This window comes from Heptranchias perlo, unplaced genomic scaffold (genome assembly GCF_035084215.1).
Source record: "Heptranchias perlo isolate sHepPer1 unplaced genomic scaffold, sHepPer1.hap1 HAP1_SCAFFOLD_122, whole genome shotgun sequence".
NCBI lineage: Eukaryota > Metazoa > Chordata > Chondrichthyes > Hexanchiformes > Hexanchidae > Heptranchias > Heptranchias perlo.
This window is the reverse complement of record NW_027138451.1, coordinates 1,183,615-1,194,253: the sequence shown is the minus strand read 5'-3', so window position 1 is coordinate 1,194,253 and position 10,639 is coordinate 1,183,615. Positions and strand designations below refer to the sequence as shown.

Here is a 10,639-nt window from a genome sequence, read left to right as displayed (position 1 = left end):
ATTCATAGAGAAGAAATTAAAACATGGCCAGACCAAAGTGAATTTGCTGGCCTCCCATTCCAATCTCAGCACTCAGACTCCATTCAGTCTCACTGCCCGTCTGGACATTATAATCTCCAGGAAGTAAAGATCATCTCACCGAATTGAAACACCTCTTGATGAAACTCTTTGAACGGAATCCAGTGTCCGGGCAAGCCTCACTTGCACACTGAAATCCCCCAGGATAATGTGACACTTCAGCCAGTTCCTTTGTCTGAACACAGAGACGGATGGTGTGCGGGCGGGGTCGCAACATGTGAGGAAACCACGTTCGATACAGACAGAGGTGAGAGAAACGGGATAAATTAAAAAATGATAAGTCGGTGTCATTAAACTGAGTTTTCAGTCCTGAGAAGTATCGGCGGAAGGGAAGAGTGATGGAACGAGGAAAAGCAATATAAACTAAACGGTATAATTCTAATAGGGGTGCAGGAACAGGGAGATCTGCGGGTCTATGTACACAAATCATTGAAGATGGTAGGGCAGGTTGAGAAAGCGGTTAAGAAAGCATACGGGAAACTGGGCTTTATGAATAGATGCATAGAGTTCAAAAGCAAGGAGGTTATGATGAACCTTTATAAAGCAGTGGTTGAGCCACAACTAGAGTATTGATTCTCGTTCTGGGCACCGCACATTCGGAAGGATGTGAAGGATTAGAGAGGTTGCAGAAAAGATTTACTGCAATGATTCCAGGGATGAGGGACTTCAGTTCCGTGCATAGACTGGAGAAGCTGGGGTTGTTCTCCATTGAGCCAGAAGTTTGAGAGGAGATTTGATCGAGGTATTCAACATCATGAAGGGTCCAGGCAGAGTAGATCGAGAGAAACTGTTCCCATTGGCGGATGGATCAAGTACCAGAGGACATAGATTTAAGGTCATGGGCAAAAGAACCAAAGGCGACATGAGAAAAAAGTTTTTGACACAGCGATGGTTGTGATCTGTAATGCAGTGCCTGAGGGGGTGGTGGAGGCGGATTCACTCGTGGCTTTCAAAAGCGAATTCGATCAGCACTTGAAGGGGAAAAAATGCAGAGCTACGAGTATAGAGCGGGGAAATGGGATCAGCTGGATTGCTCTTGCAGAGAGCAGGCACGGACTCGACGGGCCGAATGTACTCTTTCTGTGCTGGACCCATTCTATGACTCTATAATTCTAAGAGTGTTGTTGATAACACACTGGAGAGCGCTGGCTCCGAATCTGCGGTTAATTCACTCCCTGCAGTTTGAAACACTCCGTTTTTCTGATATTGAGAAGAATCTTGTTGCTGAAACTGAAAAACCAATTTGAAATTTCACTTCCTGTCCGGTCTCGAGAATCAGGGGATGAAACTTTTGAAATTGTGGAATGTTTTCCTCTTGAAGTGAAGTGAACCGTGTAAATCCGGTTAAACCGGCGGGTCGGAATCCGCTTAGATTTAGAATCCAGCTCTTCAATCCCTTCGCTAAAACAACTCTGGTTTAAGAATTAAAGTCGTTGACCAGAAGCGGTCCCGCGGTGTTGGTGTGTCTTTAATCTCCACCATGAATGTTTAGCTCTCCCCTAGAATCAGTTTGTCCAACGTCCTCAGACAAAGATTCGTTCCCTCCTGTCGACTTGATTTGGGAAAATACAGAATATCAGCGAACAGCTGAATTTTTATTCCGCAATTGATTGATATTATTTAATGGAAATATAAAGGAGCAGGGGACACTTTAACCTCACGGAGATGATTCGATGCAATTGGAAACCCGTGGATGGGAATCTCTGGAACTAATTTAAATCGGCAGTCAACACAGAGAGGCTGGGAAGCAAAAACGAAGGGCTTCTGGAGGCTGCCAATGAGGAAGAGGAAACATTGATCTCGCTGCGCTCTGGAGCACAACGGGTGGAAAAATGGAAGCAAAGAAACAAACAACATGAACTTGAAGGCACCGCTGGGATTTGAACGCAGGATCCCCTGTTTATAAGACAGGTGCTTTAACCACTGAGCCACGGCGCCCACATTTGTACAAATCTTTCCCAACGTTATGGTATTGATACCTTTGTCATGCGACTTTGTGGAGCCTTCTCCTTCAGAGCGTCTGCGCAATAACATCGATCTTTTGTTCAACGGTCTCAGCCTGAGAAACCATGGATATCAGTCATGACCTTCTCTTCCTTATCCCCTGTCAGTACATCTTATATCTTGTCCTATTCATCCTGTTTTAATCCCACACTCTATCCACACTATCTGATCTTACCCTATTGCATTTCTGATCTCTTCCCACGAAATGTTGGTGAGTACTGTGTGTGATACACCCGGCCCTGACCTCCTCCTGTGGGTGACCTCCGACAACTACTGCACAATAGTTTGTTTTACATTAGGAAATGTGTATTAGCGCTAGTCTACCCGGTGTACCTATTCTCACACAAACGGCAATTTTGCTTCAGATCATTTTAATTTTAGTAAGTCTTAATGGATAAGACAAATTGGACATTCAAAATTTTGTGAAGAGATGTTGATATTGTTTACTTGAAATAATTAGTGTACAACTCGATGATGCTGTACATCGGAATAGAAAGCGAGATTGAATGAACAGGTACCGTCTGAAAGGATGGCTGATCGGCTGTGGGTGGCTGCGAAGTTTTACATGGCTGCATGGTCAATTGCCAGCGTTTCGTTGAACTTCGGGTCTTATTTTCACTTTGAGGTTTTCACTGATTGATAAATGAGAAGTCCGGAGATCGAATCCCAGTTAAGTCCCACTCCGCTTCCATTTTAAGTGAAAAATCACCAATTGGCGTCTCAGATTTTTTTCAGAGCTGCAGACGGCAGCAACGTATTTTTCCAAGAAAGATGGCAGTGATGGATAGAAGGAAGGAAGATGGGAGGGAGCAGAAATAAACTCGACTGAAAAGGAACAAAAGACTGAGCCTGAGAGTGAGATGGCAGGAGAGAAGCTGAGAGGCTGAAGTATGTGACTTTTCTCAGTCACTTCTTGATGCCTCATACTTTATTTGCCGTTATTGTCCAATCTTAATTGGCTGCGGCGCGAATAATTGCGTAAATACAGCGAATTGGCGATCGCCGTTGACGGCAACCGTGGGCTGAGCGACGAAAACAACTTTTATCGTTTAACCGAGCCTTTCGGAGGAGCGGCGGAAATGTTCCAGAAATTATTGGGCAAATCACAAATTCCCGTATCTCACTTTCTGCAACATTTACCTATCGATAATGGCGCACGCTGTGAATTCATCATTGTGGCTCGAGGTCCCAGCAATTGCAGGATTAGAATGATAATGAAATAATTCTGGTCCGACAACAGTGAGACCTTGTTCCGCTCCGGGTTCCAACAGCCTTCTCTGTCCCTGCTCCGTCCACTTATCCCAGTTATCCACACAGAAAATGAGACCGGTCCAGTATTAAAACAAACTGGTGAAAGCGAAAATCTGTCTCTTTAACGCGGCGAGAACAAGCGTCGAACAGGGAACCAATGCAAATGGCGGCAGAGCACAGGCTTGGAGATCTCAGTGAATCAGCCGCCGGTGATATTAACCTCTCGATCAGGTCAATAAACACCAGACAGTTGTTTCTATCTCTCTGCCTGGTGCTGAATCCAGATATAAACAATGGTCCCTGGGGCAATTGGTGAAAGCAGAGGGAAACCGATCAGGGAGAAAACAGTGTCGGCGACCGAGACCAGACCGGGATCCCGAGCCACACGGGCTGGATCCAATCACTGTGCAGCTCATCGCTTCAACCACCTTCGCGCTTCCCCCTCGGATCAGTTTCACCAAATCCGCTTCCTGTTTCTGGGTCAAATTCAATCTGATCAAGCGGATCAAAAATAAAAATCGAACTCATATTTCTCCAGCAGCGCAGTCGGCAAGATCTGGTTCCAGATCATATTCCTGATTCTTGGAACACTAATCCTTGACTCACCAGCACGGGATGCAAAGACAATTCTGATTGAAAAGCAAAAAATGAGGGTTTTCAATAAAGTCACCTGGACGAGATTTACTGCAGCGCTCACTGAAACCTCTGTGGGGAAACACCATGGGATTTCAAGGATTCCTCAAAATATCAAGGAACCGGATTGTGCTCCCAATATTTCTCAGTGACTTGGATGAAGGAATAGAGAGTTTTATATCCAAGTTTGCAGATGACAGTAAGATCGGAGGCACAGTTGCCTGTGTGGATTGGATCAGAAAGTTACAAAGGGACAGAGACAGATTAAATGACTCGTAAAACTGTGTTAAATGGAGTTCAATGTGGGTAAGTGTGAGGTAATTCACTTTGGATCCAATCAATCGGAAAATGTTCTAAATGTCGAGAGATTAGGAACAGTGTAGGAGCAAAGGGATTTTTGTGTCCATGTACACAAATCACTAAAAACTACTGGACAATAAAAAAGGTCATCAAAAAGGTCAAAGGGATGTTGACCTTTATTTTAAGGGGACTGGAATACAAAGAGGAGGGAGTTGTGCTTCAGTACATCAGTAGAACTGCGTTCAGTTCTGGGCACCGCCCCTCAGGAAGGATATATCGGCCTTGGAGGGGGTGCAGCGCAGATTACCAGAATCATACCTGGTCTTAAAGGTTTAAATTATGAAGACAGGTTGCATTAACTCGGATTCTGTTGCCTTCAGTTTGAATGGTTGATCTGATTGAGGTATTTAAATGATAAAACGATTCGGAAGAGTAGATACAGAGAAGCTATTTCCTCTGGTGGTGGGGGTGGGGCGGGGCATAAAATTAGAGCTCGGATTTTCACTGGTGAAATCAGGAAGCACCTTTTTCCGTTGCACATACAGACAATAATGCAGTTTCTGACCTCAGACATTCTGCAAGGTCTCACTTGATAACGCAAGTCGTACATTGAAAACGATTTCGGTAAAGAAGGCCTGATAGCGTCGGCTTGAAATAGATAGTGTACAACATGGACTTGGATGGACGGGGCAGAATTTCAAAGTTTGCAGAGGACAGAGACAGAGAAAAGATAAATATCTACAGACTTGGTACAAATCTAATAACTGGGCTGATTTAAGATTGTTGAAAAGTTTTGAAATTAGATTTCTTCTTGATTGATAAAGTTAACCCTTTGTGTTCCACCTTCCATATCATTTGCTGTTCCCGCTAATCTTTCATTCGCTGCAAACCACAGAGGCAGAAAGGAAGGACAGAACAATCTATCTCCGATCCTTCCTCTCTACTCGAACTTTACCCCATGAGATGAGGTGAAAAATTCCAATCATTCCTCTCCATTTCAACAAAATAGAAACAATCCAGGGACACAGACTTAAAACACCGGTGTCGGATTGATAATAATAACATTCAAGCCCATTTTGATTGTTGAAAACTTACGTTGGGCCGCCTCAAAAGTCCAATACAATAACGACGCGGATGGGATTCGGACCCATCCGTACAGAAACAATGGATCGGCCGACCATTTCTGAATCCAAACAGTAGAAATAAAGTCACTTTTACACTATTTCCTGCCCCTGCACCCAGATCGACAATGTTGAAAATGTCGGGTCCACTTCTGTCAGCAAAGGAATTTACGTATTTCCGTTCCATTCGTTCAGTTACTGTCAGAAACGGTCGGGCGTCAAACAGTGACGGCGCACGTTGGAACAAATGCAAAAACGACCGCGGCAGGACTCGAACCTGCAATCTTCTGATATCATCGTGATTAATACCGAAGTCAGACGCCTTATCCATTAGGCCACGCGGACGCTGCTCTAATGTTTCTGCAAAAGATGTTAAACCAGGGACTATGGTGGTTAAGACTCTGCTTGCATCTTTCTCTCACTTTCATTTTGGTGATGTTGTTCATTCATTGTTTTCTTTCTTGTCGCAAGTTGGCTTTGCTGTTTCTGACTAATCAGGAAACTGACAACCGAAATCCGCTGGGTCTCCGAGAAACCTACAATCAGAATAAACAATGTTCAAATCTTTGATCAAAGTGTTCAGCCTCCAAAGCGAATCTCTTTCGCACTCAGCCTGAAAAATAGAGAGAGGGGAAATAAAATAAATGACAAATCGGTAAACTAAAAATGTACACGGAGAACAACTCCGAGCGGAGAATGTGAACAGAATTTACTATCCAAGCCCGACGGGCCGAGTGGCCTCATCCTGTCCTGTAAAATACGAACAATCCCCAATTCTGCTGGGAGTGATCATTATTTTCTGATTTTCTTTTTTTTTGGTATATATAAACGCGGACGGGGTCCCGCACCACGGGGTTAACGGGTCAGATCCAGACCTGGCGCTCAGTGTTAATGTTAATATTGAGCACGGTATTCTATCAGTGCAATAATCAAATCGCGGGTTTCTTGCTATATATTCGACACATCCCCTTGCTGTGTGTTTAATCAGGGCAGGGAATGTTTTGCTGGTTTCATGATCTTCATTTTGCAGGAAATTAGTAAACTCGTCTCAATACATGAGATTTCCAGTTTCTATTTCGCTGAATGGAGTTGAGGTGCAGATCAGCGATGAGCTGCTGTGACTCCGCCGCGCCGGACTAACCGGAATTAGACGTTTCAGTGAAGTGAAGTGAACCGTCTCAATCCGGTTTATTTCTTTATTTATAACATTGTTCATTTTGAGTGACAGTTTGATCGAAAATCCATTGAGAGTTCAGTTGTCAGTTTTCTGATCAGTTTGAATCTGAAGAAGATAAAAATAAGGAAAGAAAAACATTACAAAGGTCAAAACTCCAATTGATACAATCACTTTGTCTTCACCTTTAACGACAATTAATTCTCCCTGCTACCCCGTTCAATATTCATCTCTCCACTCGCGTCATTACAATACATTATCTGGTCATTGTCACATCACTGTGCTTGGGATCTTGCTGTGCGAAAATTGACTGCCTCGTTTCCGACATGTCAGCAGTGACTACACTACCAAAAGTGCTTCATTGTCAGTAAAGCGCTTTGGGACGTCCTGGGGTCTGAAGGGCGCTATCAAAAAACATTCTTTCTTTCGGTGGCCCCATGTGCCAGGTCCCATATCGGAATCCTGTCCACCTGCGCACGCAGGAATCATTGGGCGGTAATTTGGACAGGTGGTCCAGTTATGACACAATGTTTTCTCTGCTGTGAACTGGGTTCAATTCCACGTTAAAAAATACTTTTTACAAAAGAGCTGAGAAGCCAATAATATTAAAGATAACTAATCATAGTCTAAAAACAATTATTAAAGCCCTGCTCAGAGTGTGAATTTCAAAGATTCGATGATACTGATGGTGGAACTCCCGATTCGTGTATAGTTTTAATTTAAAATGTTTATTTATTTATTTGAATTGATTTCATACCGAAATCGTAAACAGTCTATTCCGATCCTTGTTTTGCCGAATCAGTATTTACAATCTTATTACACGAGCTGAATAATCTGGAACAAAACCAGTCAGAAAAATGCACCAGACGACTTCAAATGTACACTCTGTGATAAGGACAATATTACAGCCGAAGGACACATTGAAACGGTGAACGTCTCAGACTGTAAATCTGACGGACAAGTCAATTAATTTTCCGTTTACGGCCCTGGGTGGGCTCAAAACCACCAACTTTTCAGTTAATAGCCGAACGAATTGATTGATTGCGCCACAAAGACGGTGAAATAATTGAGATACTAAACCATTAATTGACCGAGAAAATGATGCGACCGCAGTAACAGCGGTCTGTAATGATTCACCATCTTATTTGAAAATACCAAAATTAACTGACATTTCTTTTGCTCTGCGTTTCGTTTAATGGCTTTGCATTACGTTGTTTCTGTGCAAATGGAATAACATTTCAGATTTGAAGTTTTGCGTTTGTCCGACATTGATCCCGAGGATCTGGCGTGGCCGGTGAAGAAGTCAGTGACTGAACCCCAATGACTAACACTGACCCCTTCCTACACTCAATATCAGTCGTCAGCGGCTGATGGCCTTACCAGCGTTTTATACAGTTCCTTCATTACATCACTGATTTTGCATTCAAAACATCGGCGAATAGCGGAGAGCATTTCGTATAACTTCTTCACAACCTTATCTACCTGTACTGCCACCTTCAGGGACCTGTGCACATGCACTCCAAGGTCTCTCACTTCCTCTGCCCCTCTCAATATATTCCCGTTTACTGCGTATTCCATTTTACTCTTTGCCCTCTCTAAGTGCGTTACCTCACACTTCTCCGGGTTGAACTCCATTTGCCACTTTTCCGCCCACTCCGACAACCCATTGATATCTTCTTGGAGTCTACAGCTATCCTCTTCACTATCAACGACACGGCCAATTTTTTGTCGTCTGCAAATTTGTCCCCGACATTCAAGTCCAATTCATTAATGTATACCACAAACAGCAATGGACCCGACATTGAGCCCCGTGGCACACCATTGGAAACGGATTTCCATTCGCAATGACATCCATCGACTTTTACCCTTTCTTTCCTGTTACTGAGCCAATTTTGGATCCAATTCGCCTCATTTCCCTGTATCCCATGGACCTTTACCTTTCTGACCAGTCTGCCATGTGGGACCTTGTCAAAAGCCTTACTAAAATCCATGCAGACAACATCCACTGCACTTCCCTCATCAATCCTCATTCTCACTTCCTCAAAGAATTCAATCAGATTTGTGAGGCTTGACCTTCCCAGAACAAATCCAAGCTGACCATCCTTGATTAAACCATGCCTTTCCAAATGAGAGTTTATCCTATCGCTCAGTATTGATTCTAACAGTTTGCCCACCACCGAGGTACGATTGATTCGCCTATAATGTTTCGGCCTTTCCTTCGTACCCTTTCGAAACAATGGTACTATGTTTGCAAATGTCCAGTCCTCCGCTACCTCCACTGTATCTAGTGAGGATTGGAAAATGATCCGCAGAGCATCCGCTACTTCCTCCCTGGCTTCCTACAATTGCCTCGGAAACAATCCATCCGGCCCTTGTGACTTATCAACTTTCAAGCATTCCAGTCCCTCTTGTTCTGCCTCTCTCGTTATATTTATCTTATCCAATATTACAGGAAGGACATAAATGCTCTGGAGAGAGTGCAGAGAATATTTACAAGTATGTTGCCACGGCATGAAAATTGCAGCTACGAGGAGAGATTGGATAGACTGGGGTTGCTTTCCTTGGAGTAGAGGAGGCTGAGGGGCGACTTGATTGAGGTGTACGATAATATGAGGGGCCCCGTTAGAGTGGATAGGAAGTATCTGTTTCTCCGAGCGGAGAGTTCAAGAACTAGAGGACATCGATTTAAGCTGATTGGCAGAAGGATTAGAGGGGACATGAGGAAAAACTTTTTTACCCCAGAGGGTGGTGGGTGTATGGAATTCACTGCCCGAATTGGTGGTAGAGGCAGGGACCCTCAACTCTTTTTAAAAATACCTGGACCTGCAACTGAAGTGCTGTAAGCTGCAGGGCTACGGACCGGGTGCTGGAAGGTAGGATTTGAATGGGCACCTGGTTGTCCTTCGAGCCGGCGCGCCCACCATGGGCCGAATGGTCCCCATCTGTGCTGTTTCTTTTTTATTGTTCTATGGTTCTATGGAAAGAATGCAGGATTGGATATCGATATTTTCAGATGAGGATAAATGATGAGGCACAGTAAGTAGTGTAGACGGGAGCAGCAAATTGCAAAGGGACATAGACAGATTAAGTGAGTGGACAAGTTTAAGACAAATGGAGTTCAAGTGGGCAAGTGTGAGGTCACCCATTTTGGACACAAGAAATATAAATCAGACTAATTTCTAAATGGGGAGAAGCTCGGGACTATCGAGGAGCAAAGAGATTTCAGAGTCTATGTTCACAAATCATTAAAAGTCGGTAGACAGGTAAAAACAGCAATCAAAAAGCCTAATTGAATGTTAATATTGACCTTTATCTCAAGGGGGTTCGAGTACAAAAGTGACGATTCAGTTGCACTATGCCTTGGTCAGACCCCATCTGGAGTTTTGCGTTCTGCTTTGGATCCCGAACCTCAGAAGGATACATTGGCCTTGGGGTGTGTTTAGCGCAGATTCAGCAGATTGATACAAAGGCTAAACGGGTCAAATTATGAGGAGACATTACACAAACTAGGCTTATTTTCCCTGGAACATAGAAGGTTGAGGGATGATTTGTTTGAGATTTTTGGATTTTTAAATGAATTGATAGGGTAGATAGAGATAAACATTTTTTCGCTGTTGGGAGATTCTAGGACAACGTGACATAACCTTAAAATCAGAGCCAGGCCGCTCAGGAGAGAAGTTAGGAAAGACTTTGTCTTCGAACAAAGGGCGGTAGAACTGTGGAACTCTCTCCCACAAGAAGTAGTAGGTGCGAGCTCAATTAATAATTTTAAATCTGAGATCGATAGATTTTTGCTGACCAAGGTTAATAAGGGATATGGAGCCAAGGCGGGTGCATGCAACAAATTATACAGATCAGCCATGATCTCATTGAATGGCGGAACAGGCTCGAGGGGCTGAATGGCCTACTCCGCTTCCACATTCCTTTGTTTGATCGCAATAAACTGTTTAAAATTTCCGCATGAAATCAATTCAATTCAGTTTCCTAGAAGTAAAGGGAATTAGGGGTTACGGGGAGCGGGCAGGAAATTGGACACGAATTTAGATTTGAGGTTAGGATCAGATCAGCCATGATCTTA

The 10,639-nt window shown here is 43.7% G+C and overlaps 2 non-coding genes across 2 annotated transcripts; both read right to left on the bottom strand.

The window, feature by feature from the left end:
- Positions 1–1,943: 1,943 nt before the first annotated feature.
- Positions 1,944–2,016, bottom strand: trnai-uau (transfer RNA isoleucine (anticodon UAU)). The gene has a single exon. It is a non-coding gene; the product is annotated as a tRNA-Ile (tRNA).
- Positions 2,017–5,643: 3,627 nt separating this feature from the next.
- On the bottom strand, positions 5,644–5,732 carry trnar-ucg (transfer RNA arginine (anticodon UCG)). Its single transcript is given in 2 exon segments — positions 5,644–5,679; positions 5,696–5,732. It is a non-coding gene; the product is annotated as a tRNA-Arg (tRNA).
- Positions 5,733–10,639: the final 4,907 nt, after the last annotated feature.